The 22,259-nt window shown below is 47.4% G+C and overlaps 1 long non-coding RNA gene across 1 annotated transcript in view; it reads right to left on the minus strand.

Moving 5' to 3' along the window:
- Nucleotides 1-22,259, minus strand: part of LOC141279675 (uncharacterized) — a 90,706-nt gene that overhangs the window by 60,483 nt on the left and 7,964 nt on the right. Inside the window, exon 3 of the long non-coding RNA XR_012334262.1 lies at nucleotides 11,604-11,751. This is a non-coding gene — a long non-coding RNA (uncharacterized lncRNA). The remainder of the gene's footprint in view (nucleotides 1-11,603; nucleotides 11,752-22,259) is intronic.

The raw sequence follows: 22,259 nt of genomic DNA on the forward strand, positions 1-22,259 counted from the left end.
CCCCCAGGATGTGAGCGCATTTCCTCTTCTCAGGACGCGAGCCTGTCGCCTGCTCAGGACCAGTCTGGGCAGCCGTTCCAAGGGCCACCTCCAGCCGCCGCCAAGCCCAGGGCCGCAGGCTCGCCACCCTCGGGACCGTGCGCCCCAGCAGCACGCGCACACGCATGCGTGGACCTGTGCCCGGGGCGTGCACACGCGTTCATCTGTGCCCACGGCCCAGGCTCAGGGGGCGCAGGCCCTCCACGGGCACAGGATGCAAAAACCCTCACGTTTATGGTGCACCCTTGTGCATGTGTAAAGTCTGCACACTTTGAACGTGTGCAGATTTTTCAAGGTAGTGGGCCCCTTGGGGTTTGTACCGCTGGCTCTGGGCCAGACGGCATCTGCCGCGTTGAAAGGGACCATTCTTTCCCCGGGCCTCTCCCCAGGCGCCTCCTCCAGGGAAACCTGAGAAAACGGGGCCTTTCCCGGAAGGCGGGCCAGCCCCGCGTCCTCAGAAGCCCACGCTCAGCTCGCGGCCCAGCCCTGCGGCCCAGGCGGCCCACGTGGCTCGTGAACTGTGACCCCGGGTCCCAGGGTGCAGCCCGTTTGTCAGCACCCCCATATTTATGATCAGAGACTGCTGGTCTCGCCTGCGAAGCCATCGTTCAGACCGCCAGTGAAGTCCAGGAGTCCCCAGCTCTCTGCACTCCCTCCCCACCCATCTCCTCAGCTTGGAAGAAATGCCATTGCTTCCCCCCAGATCTCTTGTCTGATGGCCACTCCAATTAGGGGACCTAGTGAGGAGAGGACACGGCCGCATTCTCTCTGCTGGAGAAGGCACCCGCCAGGAGCCCAGGAGGAGACGATCAGTTCTCGCCACGTGACCTATGCTGGACACGGGCCTCTGGTCGATGGGCCAGTCCCTTAGCTTCTCCAGGACACCACGGGCTGTATTTCCTAAAACACAGCTTTTCAATCTTTGTTTTCACTGTAAAACAATTTAGCATCGTGTGTAACTCACGATACGGCTTTGTCAACCCCGTGATTTTCGTGTGTTGATATTTTCCAGTCCTGGCTGTATGAATGCTTCAAGGGGCAGCCAGTATTTTCACCTAATATATTGTTCAAAGCCACCTCCACCGGTGACAGAGTCTGCAGCATCATGACCCTCCTGCTCTGCCCCCGTCCCGTTCAGAGGGTGCATGGGGTTCATTCCCATCACTGGACACTCAGACGCAGCTTGTTTCTCCCACGGAATTATTTCCCTGAGATGAATTTCCATGAGTGACGCGAGCCTGCCCACTGGTATAACCATTTTCCAACTTGCTTTCGGAAAAGCTTTTAACAACTTACAACAACTAAAGTGAGCATTTGTTTTGTTTTTTTTTTACTGCAACCTTGCCAGGAATTAAATTAGTTTTTGCTGACTTAGTAGCTAAAAAAAAAAGATAAACTCAAAATGTTATTTTAATTTCCATTTCTTTGATGATTAGTAAAGTTTTTGCTTCCCTTGAACTTCATGCATTTTTAAAACAGCCCACAGCTACACCTTCATCCACTTTCTCTAGATTCCGCTTCAAAGCAAAGAATGCAAACAAGGCCCGAGGGGGAAAAGGGAGCTGAGATCATGTGAATGGCCTGTACACTGACTTTCCAGTGCAAGTCACACACTTCCGTCTCTCCGGAGACTGAGCTGGGAGCAAAGAAGTCATCTCCAGGGAGGGAGGAGATCGGGCAGCATCTCCCTCCCTTTCCTGGCTCATGGGGGTGTCTGTGCTGACACCTGCTCCCTCCCCGGGGCCGGATCCTCCTGCGGGCTCTCAGGTCCCGCCAGCATCATCCCCTTTCCTCAACACCTGCCCCCAAATGTAAGCACACCCTACACGGCTGTTTTGTCCTCAAAGGCCATGCACCGGCACACACGTTCCGGCTTCTCTCCAGGAGTTCTTCAGGCTTGCGGTCTTTCTTTTTTCCAGCTTTACTGAGATATAGACGACACGAGACACCGTGTAAGTTTAAGGTGCACGACATGATAATCTGATGCACTTGCATATTGCCTGTGGTTCCCATCATAACTCCTGCAGGAAGCCCCACCTGGAGCCGATGGGGACCCTGGTGCCTGACCGCAGGCCATCAGGGACTTCCAAGGGGGAAAAGAGAAAGGTTGAGGGGGAGGGAGGTGCTTCTAGGTTAAAAGAGGCTTAAAAGACATCTACCAGTTCCAGTGTGTGGGATTCACCTGGATCCTGGTCCAGACAAACAGCTACGAAAAGATTATGACATTCGTGAGACGACGAGAAACTGCAGCACTTACTGGACGTTTGATGGCATTGAGGGAGTATCGCTCGGTCTTTGGTGTGATAATGGCATCAGGGTTGTTTATGAATCCTCACCTCTAAGGGATAAGTACTAAGTACGAATGGGTGAAATGATACAACGTCTGGGGGTTGGTTCAAAATAACATAAGAGAGAGGGAAGTGCTTGGGGTACAGATGTAACAAGAGTAGCCATAGTTGGTACACATTAAATATATACGATTTTGTCAATTATACCTCAATAAAACTTGAAAAAAAGAAAACAGCGCTCATAGGTGAAGCTGTGTGGTGGGGACATGGGGGTTCATTAGACCATTCTGTCTACTCTTGCATTTTTTTAAACAAAGCTTAAAAAAACGAATGGTGCCCTTTTATAAGTACCTTTTTAGACACTGTGGAATGACCGCATTATTTTTCTCTTGTGTTCTGTCAGTACATTGTATATCATCAATTTCTAATTAGTGAGCCAACCCTGCCATCCTGGACAAAAAGCCACTCTGTCAGGGTCCCTCGTGCTCCTAATGGACTTTGTAATACATATGTATAAATGTATGAAAAAAGAAAAGACTAGAAAGGAAAAACACAAAAACATTAACAGTAGTTATACCTGGATGGTCGATTATGGGTGATTTTTTGTTTGTTTTTTGCAAATATTTGTCAATAAACACATCTTAATCTTTTAAAACTATCATTTAAAATAAACGACATCATGGTATCCACAGGCAGTTGCAGGACTTCGACGAATCCTATTCTATTGGAATTTTGGCCTGTTTAATTATTCCAAAAACACAATCGGTTGGCGATCAATAGATGCACACAGGTAAAAAGTGTGAGATCACCCTGCCCTGTTATTATTATTATTTATTATTATTATTATTTTTAAAAGCCTTACTCAGTATCGGACTCAGACATTTCCCCACATGGCCAGTATTTTCTGTTTTCATTCTTCTCACTGCTCACCCCGTGATCTAAGACTCCTCTAAAAATAAAAAGCAAAACTACTCAGGAAACTTGAGAGCGTCTGGGACCAGGGGCCCCATCAGCCCTCACACCTCTCGTTTCTACTGCCGCCCCGCGTTTCCAAGATGCTCCAGCGCTGACGCAGTTGACACGCGCCAGAAACTGGCACACGCCCCGAACGCTGCTCTGAAAGCTGTGAAGCATCGGCCAAATGCAATCACAAGCATCGTTACAGCTGTCGGAAGAGCACCCGAGTTCTCAGATGCTTCCAGGGAAGCATCTTCCCACCCTCAACCACCCCGGGGCAAACAAACCGTAGGGAGGGGCTCGCAGGCTTCCTTCCTGCAGGTGTGCTTATTCCCTGGCCCAGCCCTGGCTCCCCAAGGACACCTTGAATCCATCCTGTCCTCTACTGTTTCAAGCACAGTGATGTCAAGATCGAATTCCAGAGCCACCTTATGATCTAGAGAGCCCAGACCTTCCAGGTAGGGGAGGTTGGCCTACGTGAGCCACTTACACACCAATTAAAAATAAACAAACCACGATACAACAGATACTGCCAACTAAGTAACGCTCTTTTAAAGAACGGCTTTCCGTGGTCCGAAGGGAATGAAGGTTTTGCCCAAAGAGAGGAAGGAATAAAATGATTCGCCTCTGCTCTCAGCAACAACGGTGCCGTTTGTCAAAGCAACAGAGACCTCAAAATCCCCCAGGGTCCCCTCCCCTGGCCGCAGAGGCAGGATCCCAGGCACCCGGGTGGTCAGCATCCCGTGAGCGGAGGAACACGACCCTAGGGAAACTGTGGGAGGTGCTTCGCCCAAGGGGATCCCATTCGGGAACATTATTAGGGGTCACAAGGTGACAGGGGTTGCATTCAAACGAGGCCACGTTCTTGGGGAATTCAAGTATCCTCTGAAGAAGCTCATGGAGTTTTAATGTAAAGCAAGTAAGTATTTTTGGATCCATTTTATAGCAGAAGTTGCAAATTTTCCCACTGTCTGCAAAAGCACAGAGTAGTTTTGGCATTTCTCTGTCTTGTTGATTAGTGTGTAGTTGCGAGACTGCTCATTTGGATAAAATCTATTTGTCGTCTAATGGATCCAAATAATGGGCTGATCTCTGCCAGGTCTGCTTTTGTGCTGGTTTTTGGTTTTTACTCTATGCTCAGCGGTCCTGGCTTTGGGGAACTCCTTTCCTTGTGTCTACTCAGTAATCGGGAAGAATCATTTTTAAACCAAAAATAGATAAATAATAGACCTTAGCAATGCCTTTGATTTGCAAAAGCAATAAAATAGACAAAGAGCAGCGGGAACGCACGGGCGGAGGTGGAGAGTGTGCAGAGTGCCCCTCGTGCCCACCCTCGCCTCGACGTCCTGCCTGCCTGTCCTCACTGCTGACCTGGCCTCACCTGCGGCCTCAGTCCCCTGAGGACCGAGGGCAGCTCGCAGCAGGACCTCAGCAGACGGCGGCAACTAATTTCCTAGCCGAGGTTCCCGTTGCTGGCGCAACGCTTTAAAGCGAATGCCCGGGATGGTCTCCCAGCCTCCAGCCTTGGTCCCGCAGGCGCAGCTCTGAGGCCCCTCGAGACTGCTTTCAAGTGCGTGACCTTCAGAGACCCCTGGCGGGGGGTCGGTCGCGTAGATGCGTGGGGTCTGGGCGGCCTGGGGACGTTTTTGCTTATGCTCAAAACCCCGTCCTCGTTCTTTCCGGGCCCCGGGACAAGATCCTTGCCAGAGCCAGGGCTCAGAACCAGTGAGCCCGAAGGCCGTCGGGGCCCTTCTTCCAGAGGGGAGGCCGGGCTCCAACGAGGACAGGCGAGGAGACCAGACCGTCTTTCCTGAAGTGAGGCCGAGGGGTCGCCGGCAGCCCGCCGGGCCTCAGCTCCTGGCTGACGGCTGTCCAACCAGACAGACGGCCGGTGAGAGCTCTGACCAGCCGGCGGGGAAAGCAGGCCTGCTCTGGTTCTTCTCACTCCCCAAACTGGAACCATCTCCAAGTCCTGAAGAGCTCCAGACACCTGGGTAACACATGGCCTCGTCGCCGTGCGCAGCCGCCGACGCGCGTGTGCTCGCAGGGCGATCCGGGCGCGGATCCATCCGTCCCACAGCTCGGCTGCTGAAAAGGAAGGGGAGGACCTGCCGCGCTCATCCCACTGGAGTGAGAGCCTCAGCTCCACGGCCGCGGGCCTCGCGGGGGCGGAGCGTTCCGGGCCCTGCGGGACCCCAGGCATTCCCTCCGCCTCCCTGCGGCCGGCCTCCCTGCCGGCGCCATCCCCCGACGTCCCGGTGCGAGGTTTAAGCTCTGCCAGCCCAGCGCACCCTCAGCTTCCAGGCGGTCCGCTGTACTGAGCATATGGTGTTGAAAAAAACGGAACTTACGGCTTGTTTCAGAGTTTCGGGCGCTATCTGTTGAAGACCTGCTAAGTTCCGAGAACTGTGCCGCGGCTCTGCTTGCGCAGTACTTCCACCCTTTGCAGCCACGTTGTCTCCATTTCTCTTGTCCTTTTCCTACGGCAGGTCCCACAGCATTTTGGAGACAAGACTGAAGTCAGGAGGGCAGGCCACTCGTCAGACGCTTGCCGGGCGCGGGCCCTGGAGCCTCCGCTCTGCCCAGCTCCCAAATGCCCCCCCGAACCTGCTTCCTCAAAGGGCCATGGTGGTAATGCCACCTCTGCAAGGGTGTTAAGAAAATAAAATAACCCACGTACACTAGAAGGCCATCAACTCAAGGTCCCCCCGGCCAGTCTACAGGGGTGGGTTCAATGTGACCAGCGCAGCACCTGAAAACATTTCAAAATGAGTCCCAGAGGCGGGATGGTCTCTTGGCTCAGCACGAATCCCTCTGTGCCCCGTTGTCCCCGGCCAGCTGACTCGCTAACCGGCTTCCGCAGCGGGCCCCCCGGGGGTAGGGGGCAGGGGAGACGTTGAGAGGTCACATGCTCCGCAGTGACCCAGGAGAAGCAAGAAACGCCTGTGGATGCGGGGACCAGGAGGGACGCCCGTCCACACCCTCACCTCTCACCTGTGCGCACCTGCTCCAAGAACACACCGAGCTGAGGGTTCACAGAAGACGATGTCCTCCTCCCCTCCCCCATGACCCCGGGAGCCACGCGGGGCCTCGCTAAGGATGAAACAGGTGCAGGGCCGTCCAGCTCATTCCCTGCCTGAGGACGGGGAAAGCTGCCCAGACAGACGAGGGCCTGGGCCCGTGTCGGGGGGTCCTGCGTGCAGATGTGTGATGAAGGAGGCGATGACTTTTCTAATAGCTTCACTTCTTACGTTTTCAGCTACCGTCATGGGAGGCATCGGCGGAGGAGAGTCCTGTGGGGCAACTCCCCAGATGCACCGGGACCAGGGCAGCTGGAGCACAGGCAAGCCCGAGGCGAGGCGGGGGGAGGGACATTGGGGGAACCCTGCTCCCTCCCCTGGTGCATCGACCCCTACTTTCCAAGTTCCCAAAGCTCTGGCTTGTGGGGCCCCTTGAGGTGAGAGACTGCTCCTCCCGGCATAGCCAACTCGTAGAGATGGCGAAGGGCTCACCTGCCAGCCTGCCTGCTCACCAGTCGCCAGCCCACAGCCCCACCTCCTGACGGGCCCCATGCTCTGGTCCACTTTCCCTCAAGGCAGGGACAGGCCCCATGCCACAGAGCACATGGCAGTACCCAAAATAGCCCGTCCTAGACCTGCTTCCCCTGCCTTGTCTATTCCTTCACGTGGAAACCACAGGAAAAGCTCTGGCCGCTTCTCACACCTTCTGCCTTCTGACGGACCCTGGTGCTTCCCTGCGCGGGCCTCCCTGGCGCGGCACACCCCTCCTCTTGGAACTTGTACTGATAAACTGTCTTCCCGATGGCAGTCCTCTGCTCAACTGTTGGCTTTACCTATCTGCATAATAATAATAATACCTACATTTTAAAGCACAGAGGATCCAATCTATCTTTGATAATGAGGAAACAATTCTCTATTTCTGGGTCTTCAGTTAGATGGTCACACATCACCCAGTTAAATGAGACGCTCCCAGCCCAGGGCGTTGTAACCTACAAGGGCAGCTCAGAAGGTGTGGTCCCTGGAGCAGTCATCTAGGGACTGCTCAGGGGAAAGACTGCAGTCAGGTGTTTGGGGAGCCACTGTTTCTGAGAGTCACAGAGCACTTTAGTGTGTTAAAGTCCTGGGAGCAATCAGTTTCAAATGTATTTGCTGCTGAAAGCGTTTTTCAGGTTGCATCTGTGGCAGCCCTGGATGGCCCATGACTAGCTGCGAGAACACATTTGGGAAACACCAGCCTGCAAACAGCTCCTGAAGAACCTGTTCCTCAACTAAGTTGTATGAGAAATTTCAGGATTTAGGGCCAAGGCACTGTTTTCTCAACGGATAGGTTCGTATGCTGTATTACTTCTGAATCTATAACTGATCCCAGTAACTGTCTCACAGACACAAGTTGGGAAAATAACGTGGCAGAAGCTGTTAGTCACCTCACAATTTCCCTTCTCCCCGATTTAGTCCCAGAGCCCTGTTTTTCCTTGGGAGGGGCCACGTGCCCACCTGACAGGCTGCATTGCCCAGCCTTCCTGACAAGTATCAGCGGGTGACTACGTTCACAGTGTGGCGGGAGTTCTGGGCAGATCTCTTCATGAGATAACTCTGTTGGGTAGTGAGCCCATTTTGCCCATTCGTGGCTCTTTTTTTCCTGCTCTGGAATACAGATGTGATGGCAGGAGGCCCATTGATTATTTTGGACCATGAGGTTTCCCTGAAAATGCACCTGGGAACAGAGAGTCGGAAGAGGCCTGGGTCCCTGGTGCCACTGTGCTGCTGCATTACCCAGGAATGCCTAGGCGTGGACCTGCTTTCCACCACAGAGTAAACTCCTATGTGTGCAAGTCACTGCTCTTTGAGGTTTTCCTTTACATGCAGTGGAACCAAATCTTAACCAAAGAAAAGAGAGAAACTACTTGGGAGAGTTTATTGATGCTTCTGGTGCAGGAGTTGACCTGATAACCAATGGCAAAATTCCCTTTGCACCTAAGGGTTCCTCCTCACCCCAGAATCTTAGCCTGTGGCCCTTTCTCCTTTCCTCAGGACGGGAGTCATGTTTCCCTTGCCAGATCCCTTACAGAATCACACAACAGGACTTTGCACCAAGCGTTGCTTTCACAATGGAAATTTCTCCTGAAAATCTTCTCGTTTTCTTGCAGGTGTCTCCCTTTTGCATGGAGCCTCTCACCACAAGGTTGCCATGTCACTTCGTTGTGTTATTTTCGTCAGGTGCCTACCCCTTTTTCTCCATCTGTCAGGAATTGAGTTTCCAGTAAGAGGGAGTTTCTTTTTGCTTCAGTGAATTGATGTAAGAAGGGGGCAAAGCTATTTTGATTAGGGCGTGTTTGCTTAGATGCCTTTTCCAGCTGTGAAATTCAAGAGCTCCTTTTTGAATTCTCTCTGTCTGCAAGGCCCTCCCAAGAAACAAAAGTCTTGTTCAAAGCAAAAATGCATAACCCTTCTTCATCTCAGAAATACGGCATCTAAGGGAAAGTCCGTGACAAGGTTTGCTTCCTTCTTTTAAGCTTGCTTTCACACAGAATGGTGAGTGGAATTTAAGATTTGAATTTTGTGAAAATTGTCGTAGTCCTTTTGAGATGCTCTAACAAAATGCCACAGACTAAGCAGCTTAGAAGCAGCAGATGTTTCTTCCTCGCAGTTCTGGAGGCTGGAAGGGTGCCAGTGCGGTCGGGTGAGGGCCCCATCTGAGATGCAGACGGGTGGCTTCTCCCTGGGTCCTCACGAGGCGGAAGGGGTGAGGGAGCTCTGTGGGGCCTCTTTTGTAAGAGCACTAATCCCTTTCATGAGGGCTCCATCCTCGGACCTAATCATCCCCAAAGGCATCACTTCCTACCATCATCATACTGGGAATGAGGTTTCCAACATATGAAATTTGGTGGACATAAACATTCAGACCATAGCAAAAATATTACGGTTTACTTAGTCATTCACCTTAGTCTCTAGACTAAGGACGGACAGATGGACAGTTACAGATAAATAGATAGATAATAGATGGATAAGTGATAGATGGGTACGAGATAAAAGAGAGACAGAGAGACACAGAGAGAGAGAGACACTAATGGACTCATAAAACGACTGAGAGAAAGTCTAGTTCAATTTCCTTCATTTACTGATGAGGAAATTAAGGCTCAGAGAAAACGAGCCTCGGTTTGCCAGTAACACCGGAAACCTGGGGTCCTGACGCCCAGCACCTATCGTGGCCACCCTGCTTCACTCCCAGTGGGAGTGGTCAGGTTACACTAAGTCACGCTGCAGGGGAGCAGCCCCAAGTCTCCAGGCTTCTGACAGCAAAGGCTGGCCTTTGGCTCCCACCTTGCCCACAGCTGGTCCACGGGAGGGCCTTCTGCTCACCGCAGCCATCGGGCACCAGCCACCACCTTGCGTCCCAGCATGTCAGCGCAGCCCCGAGTTCGCAGCTGCCAGGGAGGACGCACGCGGGCCTTCCAGCACTCTTCACGCATCCGTGGGGAAGTAGCCTGCGTTGCTGCCTCTTGCTGCAGGGAACGTCCACACCTGCTTCACCAGGTATTACAAATAGGGGGGCTGGGGGGCAAAGGAAGATGCACCTGCCACACCTTTCTCAAGATGACACAGAATTCACCTCCGACGGAGCCTTGGGAAATCACAGCCCCAAGTCCCAAGGAGCTCTTGGCATCTCTAGCTCTGCCTCTTTATCTCTAGATCCGAGACTTTATGATCTTAAACGCTTAATGCTGTGGCCACGAAGAAAACTGTTTCTGGAGTGCGCCGTGCTGTCAGCTAGGTGTCCCGCGGAGAACGTGAGACCTGCAAGGAACGTCGTCTCCTTTAGCTGTCCCAGCGAGGCCGTGTGGAAGACGTTATTATCACCATTCACAGCGGATCAAACTGAGGCTCGGAGGATTAAAGCCAGTGGACCAAGTGCATCAGTGAGGACAAGCCAGGTTCTCCTGTGGTGACAACACATCCTAAGATCCCAGTGTCTTCACATGCGTGTCTTCTTGCTCCTGGGGTGTGGCCAGCATGCTATTCACTTTAAAAATATTTTCAAATGCCTCTTCTTGGACATTTGAAAATTTGGGGTTTTCTTTTAACTCTGAACATATGTCAACAAAAATGTCACCTTTCTTGGATGTTATTATGCAGCATTTTAAAATTTATAGTGGTCTGTGATCCGTTTTAACTATCTACACCTACCAGAAAAGTGTGAGCTGTCAAGTTAAACGTGTGAGATGTAAGCTGTTTTTCAAAATTCCTTTGGGAAGGGCTTCCCTGGTTGGGAGTCCGCCTGCCGGTGCAGGGGACTCGGGTTCGAGCCCTGGTCCGGGGGATCCCACATGCCGCAGAGCAACTAAGCCCGCACGCCACAACTGCTGAGCCCGCGCGCCACAACTGCTGAGCCTGCGCTCTAGAGCTTGCGCGCCACAACTACTGAGCCTGCATGCCACAACTGTTGAAGCCCACACGCCTGGAGCCCGTGCTCCGCAACAAGAAAAGCCACCACAATGAGAAGAGAGGCCTGTGCACAGCGGTAGCCCCCGATCGCCGCAACTAGAGAGGGCCTGTGCGCGGCAATGGAGACCCAACGTAGCCATAAATTCATTAATCAATCAATCAATCAATCAATTAACTAATTAAATTCCTTTGGGGAGTCTATGAGGAAAACGCATGCAGACCACTAAGTTATCTGACGTAGTTGAGTTTTAAGCAGGAAAGATCCCATTTGCATCAGAAGACAGGCCACTGACGCCCTGTGGCCAAAGTGGCAGGACGGTCATACAGTAAAGGTCACGGGGGCCAAGGGATAAATGGAGCTTGGGCTCAAGTCCTTCTTACTGCGAACCCTGTGGATCTATAAACTTACCCTCTGGTTATTTTTCCAGCTGCTGAACACAGAGTTGGAATAGAGGACCCTCAATACGGAACCCCACGCCCCTCCTCACCTAAGGAGGCAGGACTCTTAAGGTGAGAAGGACCAAGCTGAAGACCCTGGGCCACCTCCCCACCAGAAGGGTCCATCCAAAGCGATGTCATGCCCCTGGGTGAACTGCCAAAGAACCGAAGATGTAAGGGTGCTCCGTGACTCCCACTTAACTCCCCTGCTGGACCAGCGTGGACTTCAGAGGGTCCTGGGGGTGACAGGTGCACTGTTAATTCCATCATCTGATGACCCCACGTGCACCTGTTGTTCTGCTGTAGTTCCGTTACTATAGCGACGCAGCACAGCCCTGGGCACCCCACAGGCAGCTATCGATTTGGGAAACGCTTTTTCTGTTTCCCAGTAAAACCACCGGAAGCAATCTCATTTTACCTGCTAGGAACAGCAGGGCAGCTCCAGTCCGACTCTGTGCCAGGCCCCATCTTCTCTCTCGATTCCACCGGCAGGGGACCGTGGTCACTTCCGCATCCCAGGGACATCATGCAGGCCCACCACCTGGGTGCTCTCATTCTTCCCAAGCCTGGTGAGAAGAAACAAGTACATCTGACACCTGGATGTGTGCCAGAGGGTGGATGTTGCCCCCCAAGAGTCAACCTGCTCCCTCAGCAGAACTGCTGTGTCCAGGGCCGGGGGGTGACGGGCATCTCTCCCTGCGCAAAGCCAGAGGCAAGAGAGCACGTGCACCTCTGCTGCCACCAAGCAGCCTCGGCACTTGACAGGACTCTGTTTAGAAACTAATATGAACTACACGTGAGCCACAGCCAGCCCCGTTTCCCAAATCACCCATTAGCCTGCCAACTTTGAGAGGAGGCCAGGGCTTCACTCGGGCCACGTGCGAGAAGCTCTACCACTTCGGGCTGTGACAGGTCTGACAGCGTCTCTGTGAAGTGTCTCTGCAGATCAGGATACTGACGGTGCCCAGGAAATCACGGCTGAGGCTGGGTGTCCAGTCACGGAAGCTAGCATCACGGAGACGACAGCATCTCAGTAGAAGAAAGACCACCCAGAAACAGGAGCTCTCGGGAATAAGGACTTGGATCTCCCCAACAGACAAAGAGCTCTACCCAGCAGAGGCACAGGATGAGGGCGAGAGAAAAACGTGTGATCAGGCTAAAGAAAGTCTGTTAAAGAGTCCAACTTCAGACTCAAAAGTCTTGAGAAAACGAGGACTGTAATAACATTTTTCCTTCTTTTCTCTATTACATCCAAGTCATTTTCTTTCTCCTCCTATAGCCCCTAATATTTCATACAGGATGTGTTTTATAATTTGTTCTATGGTTATGAGATATCAAGAAAGGATTATGACTGAACTAGACTAGGACATAGAGGAGAATGTCGACCTTCCACGAGAAACGAATACAGTGGCTGACGGGACTTAGGTTTCCCCTTTGGGGAGGAAAATGAGTTCTTTTACTTTTCTAGCTTTATTGAGATAAAATTGACATATAACACTGTATAAGGTTAAGGTGTACAATGTTGATTAGATACACTTGTATATTGCAAAATGATTCCAACCATAGCATTAGCTAACACCTGCGTCACATAATCCATTTCCTTTTCGTGTGGAGAACATTTAACAGGTACTCTCCTAGCAATTCAAGTATATAATACAGTGTCGTTAACTACAACCACCATGCTGTACCTTAGATCCCAGGAACTTATTCAGCTTCTAACTGGAAGACTGTAATCTTTGACCAACATCTCCCGTTTTCTTCCACCCCCTAGCCCCTGGTTACCACCATTCCAGTCTGCTTCCCTGAGTGCAGCCTTTTTAGATTCCATATATAAGTGATATCATACAGTATTTGTCTTTCTGTCTGATTTATTTCACTCAGCATAACACCCTCAAGGCCATTCATGTTGTCACAAACAGGAGGATGTGCTTCTTGCTCGTGGCTGAATAATGTTCCATTTTATACATATTCACCACGTCCTTTTGATCCGTTCATCCACTGATGAACACTTAAGTTGTTTCCGTATCTTGGCTATTGTGAATAATGCTGCCAAAAACGTGGGAGTGCAGAATCTCTCCGAGATCCTGTTTTCATTTCCTTTGGATATACGCCCAGAAGTGGGATCACTAGATCAAACGGTAGTTCTATTTTTAATTTTTTGAGGCGCTTCTATACTGTTGTCCATGATGGCCGCACCCTTTTATATTCCCACCAACGGTGCACAAGAGTTCCAATTTCTCCACAGCCTCACCAGCACTTGTTATTTTCTGGATTTTTTTGATAGTGGCCATCCTAATGGGCCTGAGGTGATACTTCATTGTGGTTTTGACTTGCATTTCTCTGATAATTAGCAATGTTGAGCACCTTTTCATATGCTCATTTAGCCATTTGTACATCTTCTTTGAAGAAATATCTATTCAACTCCTTTGCTCATTATTTTGTTGTTGAACTGTAGGAGTTCTTTATATTATTCTGGATAATAACCCCTTATTAGATATATGATTTGCAAATATTTTTCTCATTCCATAGGTTGCCCTTTAACTCTGTTGATCATTTCCTTTGATGTACAGAATCTTTTTAATTTGATATAGTTCCATTTGTTTATTTTTGCTTTTGGTGTCAAATCCAAAACAAACAAACAAACAAACAAAAAAAAACATTGCCAAGACTGATATCAAGGAACTTACCCCCTCTTTTCTACTAGGAGTTCTACAGTTTCAAGTCTTATGTTCAAGTCTTTCATCCATTTCGTGTTGATTTTTATGTATGGTGTAATAGAGGGGCCAGTTTCATTCTTTTGCATGTGGCTATAAAGTTTTCCCAACACCGTTTATTGAAGAAACTGTCCTTTCCCCCTTGTGTATTCTTGGCTCCTTTGTCATAACTTAATTGACCATCTATACATGGGTTCATTTCTGGTCTCTCTATTCGGTTCCACTGATCTATGTGTCTGTGTTTGTTCCAAGGCCATACTCTTCTGATTACCGTAGCTTTTAGTTTAGTTTGAAATCAGACAGGGGGAATGCCTCCTTCTTCTTTTTTAAGATTGCTTTGGCTATCTGGGGTCTTCTGTGGTTCCATACTAACTTTCGGATTGTTTTTTCTATTTCTGTGAAAAATGCCATTGGAATTTTGACAGAATTACATTTAATCTGTAAATCACTTTGGATAGCATAGACATTTTAATATTAATTCTTCCAGTCCATGAGCAAAAAAATATCTTTCCATTTATTTGTGTCTTCTTCAATTTCTTTCAGCAGTCTCTTTTTAGATACAAATCTTTCACCTCTTTGGTTAAATTTACTCTTAGGAGCTTTTTTTTTTTTTTTTTTGGTGCTATTGTATATGATTGTTTTCTTAATTGCTCTTTCTGACAGTTCATTGTTAGTGTAGAGAAATGCAACTGATGTTTGCATGTTAATTTTGTAACCTGCAACTTTACTGAATTCATTGATTAGTTCTAACAGTTTTTTGGTGGAGTCTTTTTAGGGTTTTATATATAATATCAAGTCATCTGCAAATAGAGATAATTTCACCTCTTCCTTTCTGACTTGGATGCCTTTTATTTATTTTTCTTGCTTAATTGCTCTGACTTCCAGTACTAAGTTGAATAAAAGTGGCAAGAGTGGGCATCCTTGTTTTGTTCCCAATATTACAGAAAAAGCTTTCAGGTTTTCACTGCTGAGTATGATGTTAGCTGTGGGTTTGTCATATTTAGTCTTTATTATGTTGAGGTATGTTTCCTCTATACACAATTTGTTGAGATTTTTATCATAAACGTATGTTGCATTTTGCCGAATGCTTTATCTGCATCTGTTGAGAAGATAGTACGATTTTTCGACTTCATTTTGTTAATGTGGCGTATCATGTTGATTGACTGCTGATGCTGAGCCATCCTTACATCCCTGGAACAAATCCTGCTTGATCACGGTGTATGTCCTTTTATTGTGCCATTGATTTCAGCTTGCTAATATTTTGTTGAAGATTTTTGCATCTACATTCATCAGGGATATTGGCCTATAATTTTCTTTTCTTGAATTGGCCTTGTCTGGTTTTGCTATCAGAGTAATGCTGGCCTCATAAAATTAGTTTGGAAGTCTTCCATCCTTTTATTTTTTTGGCAGAGTTTGAGAAGGATTATTCATTCATCTTTGTATGTTTTGGTAGAATTCACCAGTGAAGCCATCTGGTCCTGGAGTTTTATTCGTTGGGAGGTTTTTGATCACTGATTCAATCGCCTTACTAGTCATTGGTCTGCTCCTATTTTCTATTTCTTTATGATTTAGTCTTGGTAGGGTATATGTTTTAGGAATTTATCCATTTTTTTCTAGGTTGTCCAATTTGTTGGCATATAATTATTCATAATAGTCTCTTATGATCCTTTGTATTTGTGTGGTGTCAGTTGTAATTTCTCCTCTTTCATTCTAATTTCATTTGAGTCCTCTTTTTTTCTTGATAAGTCTAGCTAAAAGTTTGTCCATTTTGTTTATCTTAAAAAAAACCAGCTCTTAGTTTCATTGATTTTTTCTATTATCTTTTTAGTCTCTATTTCATTTATTTCTTCTCTGACCTTTGTTATTTTTTCCTTCTGCTACTTTTGAGCTTAGTTTGTTCTTTTTCTCATTCCATGAGGTATAAAGTTAGGTTGTTTATGTAAGATCTTCCTTTTTTCTTAATGCAGGCATTTATCGCTATAAAATTTCTGCTTAGAACTGCTTTTTCTACATCCCGTAAGTTTTGGTGTGTTGTATTTTCATTTTCATTTGTCTCAGATATTTTCAAATTTCTCTCTTGATTTCTTTTCTGACCCATTGGGTGGTCAGGAACATATAGTTTAATCTCCACATATTTCTGAAATTTCCATGTTTCTTCTTGTAATTGATTTCTAGTTTCAGATCATTATAGTCAGAAAAGATGCTTCGCTTGACTTCAATCTTCTTAAGTTTATTGACTTGTTTTGTGGCCTAACATATAATCTATCCTGGAGAATGTTTCGTGTGTGCTTGTGAAGAAAGTGTATTCTCCTGCTCTTGGATGTTATGTAAATATCTATTAGGTCTATCTGGTCTAATGTGTAGTTTAATGTCCTGTTTCCTTATTGATTTTCTGTTTGGATGATCTATCCCTTATTGTAAGTGGGGCATTGAAGTCCCCAACCATTAATGTATTGCTGTCTATTTCACCCTTCAGGTCTGTTAATACTTGTTAATACTTGTATTATACATTTAGGTGCTTCTATGTTGGGTGCATAAATATTTACAGATGTTATATCCTCTTAATGAGTTAACCCCTTTATCATATATAATGACCTTCTTTGTCTCTTGTTACAGTCTTTGGCTTAAAGTCCATTTTGTCTCACATAAGTACAGCTACTGCTTTCTTTTGGTTTCCATAGGCATGCAATATCTTTTTCCATTCCTTCCCCTTCAGTATGTTTGTGTCCTTAAAGCTGAAATGAGTCTCTTGTAGGCATCACATAAATGGGTCTTTTCTTTCATTCAGCCACACTATGTCTTTGGATTTGAGAATTTAGTCCACTTACATTTAAAGTAAGTATTGATAGGTGTGGACTTACAATTGTCTATTTGTCAATAGTTTTCTGGTTGTTTTGTGATTCCTTTCTTCCTCTCTCATTCTCTTCCTTTGTGATTTGATAATTTTCTGTAGTGGTATCCTTAGATTTCTTTCTTTTTCTCTTTTGTGTGTCTACTATAGGTTTTTGTTTGTAGTTACCATGGGGCTTTTATAAAACATCTTTCATTTGTAACAATTTTTAGCTGCTAACAACTTAACTTCAAACATATACAGAAGCTCTGTATGTATACACTTTCCTTCCCATGCATTTTACATTTTTGGTGTCACAATTTACATCTGTTTACATTGTGTATCCATTAACAAATTATTATAGTTATAGTTATTTTAATATTTTATATTTTTTATCTTTATACTACAAATATAAGTGATTTACATACCACCATTAAAACATCAGAGCTTTCTGAATTTAACTCTATATTTACCTTTACCAGTGAGTTTTATTCTTTGATATGTCTTATTTTACTAATTAGCATCTTTTCATTTCACCATGAAGAAGTCCCTGTGACATTTCTTGTAAGGCTGCTCTAGTGGTGATGAACTCCTTCAGCTTTTCCTTATCTGGAAGACTCTTTACCTCTCCTTCAATTCTGAAGGACAACTTTGTCATGTAGAATGTTCTCTATTGACAGGTTATTTTTTTTCCTTTCAGCACTTTGAGTATATCACGAGACTCACTTCTGGCCTGCAAAGTTTCTGCTAGAAAATCTGCTGATAGTCTTATGGGGTTTCCCTTGTATCTATCAAGTTGCTTTTCTCTTGCTGCTTTTAAGATTCTCTCGTTGTCTTTAACTTTTGACCATTTGCTTATGATGGGCCTCAGTGGGGGTCTCTCTGGATTCATCTTGTTTGGACCCCTAGGATTCCTGGATCTGGATGCCTGTTTCTTTCCCCAGGTTAGGCAAGTGTTCAGCCATTATTTCTTTGAATAAGCTTTCTGCCCCACTCTCTCTGTCCTCCTTTTGGGACCCCTATAGTGCATGTAATGAATGGTCTGTTTGATGGTGTCTCATAAGTCCCTTAAGCTGTCTTCACTCTTTTTTGTTATTTTTTTTTTTAATTTTTGCTCCTTTTATTGGACGAATTCCACTGCCCTGTCCTTGAGTTCACTGTTTCTTTCCTACACCTGACCTAGTCTGCTGTTGAATTACTCTATTGTATTTTTCAGTGCAGGTATTACAGTGTCCAGCTCAGTGATTTCTGTTTGGTGCTTTTTAATATGTTCTATCTCTTTGTTGAAATTCTCATTTTGTTCATCATTGTTCTCCTGACCTCAGTGAGCATCTTCATGACTGTTATGTTGAACTGTCTATCAGGTAAGTCAGTTATTTCCATTTTATTAAGGTCTGTTTCTAGAGTTTTTTCTTGTTCTTTTGTTTGGAATATATTCCTGTTTCTTCATTTTTCTTGGTTCTCTGTGTTGGTTTCTGCACATTTGATAAAACAGCTACCTCTTCCAGTCTGGATGGAATGGTCTCAGGTAGGAGAACCTCATCAGTCAGCCCAGCCTGAGGTCTTGTTTGTCTCTCAAACCTCTGTAACTGTCCAAGCCATCTTCTTTGTTCCTGGTGCTTCCCAGTAGTAGAGGGGGTGCCAAGGCCCATCAGTGTCTCAAAGGGGAGCACTACAGTCAGCACCTAGATGCAGGTTGATTGGAAGCTGGACTGTCAGAGAGTAGCTAGGAAAATATATCGGTAGGGCACTTCTAGGGAAAAACTGGGAGATGAGCGTTTTTGCCTGCTCTCTATACTTGGCCTGGGTGTGTAGCAGTGGGGGGTGCTCCTGCACCTATTGAGAACTGTTTCTGTGTTTGCTACAGTCCCGCAGCACTCATGAATGCAAGCCCTGTGGGCTATCAGAGCCGGGAGATGCGGGGACCCATCCCTGGGGTGACAGCTGCTAGTGCTGGGGTGCCGGTGTATGTACGCACTCCCTTGAGGGAGATACTGACAATTTGGAGTGGGTTAGAAGGCTACTGAGGAGGCATCCGCTGATTCCCTAGTCTTGGGGGAGGAGAGTAGGCGGCCTCTAGCCCCTGGATGTGAGCTAGAGTAGAAGCCTGGGCCTCAGGCTTGTAGTGTATATGCAAATAGACCCTTTTCAGGGAAAAACCAGGAGGTGGGGCTTTTCGTCTGTTTCCTGGGCCTCTGGCAGAAAGCCACAAAGTGCTCCCTCTAGAGACTGTTAAAAATTGTTTCTTTGTTTGCTGTATACAGGCTTGTGGGTTTCCTAGACACAAATCCCATTGGCTTCCAGAGCTGGATGTTTGAGGGGCTTGTCCCTCATTTGAGAGTCTTAAACGTTGGTGTGCTTGCCGTGGGGTCCAAATTCTTTGTTCCTCCCTACTGGACTGAGATGTGCCAGGAGTGGGGTTTACGGTGAGTGTGTCTCAGCCTTTCCTACCAGTTCAAGGTGGGTATTTCCTCATTCGCCCAATGTGTAGGAGTCACTCAGCTGGTTTTTGAACTTCTTCCACCCACGGAGATGGAGTTGCTCTGTGGATAGCTGTGCAGTGAGTCCACAGCGGGAGGAGATCTTAGGAGCCTCCTCTGTCGCCATCTTGGAAGAGAACCCAAAACGAGTTCTATTTTTTACTGCATGATGAATTGTTGATGTTCAAAAGCCTAAATATGGGAAGAAGGGCATGATGAGAGGTGAGTGACCAAAGCGGAGGGCCGTGCTGTGCACGTGAACTGAGTCACCCAGCATCCCCGCTGACACCCTTCCTACGTGCTGCCCCGTATCTCAGGAGCTGGAAAACCAGAGTTTTCACTGCATTTCCCCAGTTCTTCTGCACCTAGGGCTCAATAGCACTTTAGGTCCCACTATTTGGAAGCATTAATGCAAGTTTGGAAAGTCTGCTCCTAATGCTTCTGCTGACAGCGCCGTCGTGGAGGTGTCACCTCTCTGTAAGCAGTGCCCGTTGACTGGCCTGTGGGACATTGGAGAGCACTGCCCAGGGCAAGTATTTAGCCCGTGTAGATTGCACTGGGCACAGCACGGTTCTGGATCCAGCAGCACGAGCAGGACCTACCCAGGGGGGTTCCTGATGGTGCCAACTCCCTGTCAGGGTAGCTTCCCGATCGTGGCAGGCGGTATGGCTCTGGAGTCTGCAGCTGTGGCTGCCGTCTCCCTGCATGGTTGAGGTCTGCTGAATCAGAGAAGAGCCAGTCACTTCTTTAGTTCTACAGGGTGGCTTTGGGCAGTGATCTTAAAAGATCAATCTGGAATCTGTTTCTTCAGCCTCCCCAAAGAGTCTGTAAACCATGTACTATCCTGGAATAAATCCCCTTCCACTTCAACTAGATTGAATCCTGTTGTCTGCAAGTGGATCCAGGCAATACACCATGTGCCCTTTGCTATTCCTTTCCCTGCATATCCTTTTTTTCACTAAACCAAGTCACTACACGTGGATCTAGAATATATTATTCATTCTCCTTGGCCAAACCACAGGCTTCCCTTTTTAAAAATGCAACTTGAGATTTACCCTCCATGAAGCCGTTTTAGATGAGTTCAGAAACACATCCCATTTCCTCTGAAACTGTAACTTAGACACTTAGTAACGGCTCTTTGGGGACTCCAAGAACATTAATCAGTTTCAGAACCAGAGTCAGAATACTTCCCCTGGGAGGCATTTTTCACATGAAGTAAAAAGTACTTTGACCTTAGCAGAGCAGATGAAGACTTAAAAGAAAAGCTAGCGTTGAAGGCTGGGATGGTGAAAGATGTGAAAACTCACTCCTCTAGTCTTTCAAGCTATTCCTCTTTCCGTTTCCTTATCTCTCTCCTTCCCACAACACTGGGAAATTGGCAGCAAAACTAGATGCAAGTTAATCATACCAATGACGGCACTCTTTCCAAAAGAAAAGTCCAAATCTGTCAGCAAAGCATTTCCACCTTTCAGGAGGCCCTGGAGCCCAGAGCTACCTCCAGTGTGCCTGCGACTTCTCTGAGCTGCAGGTGCTGGGTGCTGAGGGGGGCAGGCGGCTCCCGGCGGGCACACACCAGCCACAGCACTGCCCTCTGCTTTCCCAGGGGGTCTCTGTCCATTTCTCAGCCGCAGACTTTCCACCTGGCCCAGAGCAGGGGCAGATAGGGACGCAGAAGCAAACTCGCCAGCAGCTGTAAAGAGAAACTTGCAAAGGAAGACTAAATGAGGAGAGGTCATTCCAACTAATTTGTCAGAAACCACTTAAAATGCATAAATTGCATTTCTCTTTAACTGTGATTCCCAAAGTCTCTGCTTTTTTTCTTTTAACCTGTAGTTGCCTCACTCGGAGTGGTGTCATGACCCTTCGTCAGGGTTTGGTAGCAGTACCAGCAGTTTTGAAAATTAAAAGCGATGATAACTGGCAATTAACGATCATCTACATTTCGATATATTTTACAGTGCTAAGGAGAAACGCAAAGTGAGCTGTTTGTTAATCCTATGTGTTTACGGGTCGTTTCCAAAGCTCAGTGTTCTTTACTTTTTGTTTTCATCTTTATTGGAGTATAATTGCTTTACAATGGTGTGTTAGTTTCTGCTTTAGAACAAAGTGAATCAGTTATACATATACATATACCCCCATATCCCCTCCCTCTTGCGTCTGTTCTTTAAATAATAAAGCCGACACGTTCTCTAACTCAAGAAGTTACGGCGTGAAGTGTCGCTGAACCCATACCTGGGATTTGGAGCTAAAACTTAACTGTAGAGATTCCTTAACTGGAAGGTTGTCCTGCTTGCTCAGGACGCCGGTCTGTAGCTCCTTTAATTATTCTTTCCTTCAGTGAGTGGATTGTAGTACCTGTCTTTTCGTTCACAGGCGTATGAAATGCTTGTCTCACCAGGATCAACCAGATATTTAAAACATATAAACATTTCCAAAAGTTACAAAAATGCATTTTTGAGCATTCTAAGCACTTTTATTATTTTCCACCTGTCATGTGATCATCACTGAGAAGTAGAAAGGCGCTCAAGCACCTTGGCTTGATAACTCCCAAGGAAAAGGTCCCCACGACAAGGGCAAGCCGACGAGCCTCATAACTTGGCACATCGCAGGAACCGGCCGTCCCGAGGCATCTGCTCTTTCAAGATGTGGTAGAAACAAAGGGTGGGCGGGCGCCTGGAAAACTCCTAGCTTCCACTCCTTCTGCAGCTTCATCTTTCAAAAAGAAAGGGGGCAGGGAGTTCCACAGTCCAGTGGTTAGGACTCAGCACTTTCACTGCCAAGGGTTCGGGTTCAATCCCTGTCGGGGAACTAAGATCCTGCAAGCCACACAGTGCGGCCAAAAGAATTTTTTTTTTTTTTTTTTTTGCGGTACGCGGGCCTCTTACTGTTGTGGCCTCTCCCGTTGTGGAGCACAGGCTCCGGACGCACAGGCTCAGCGGCCATGGCTCACGGGCCCAGCCGCTCCGCGGCATGTGGGATCCTCCCGGACCGGGGCACGAACCCGCATCCCCTGCACCGGCAGGCGGACTCTCAACCACTGCGCCACCAGG

Source organism: Tursiops truncatus, chromosome 10 (genome assembly GCF_011762595.2).
Source record: "Tursiops truncatus isolate mTurTru1 chromosome 10, mTurTru1.mat.Y, whole genome shotgun sequence".
Classification (NCBI taxonomy): domain Eukaryota; kingdom Metazoa; phylum Chordata; class Mammalia; order Artiodactyla; family Delphinidae; genus Tursiops; species Tursiops truncatus.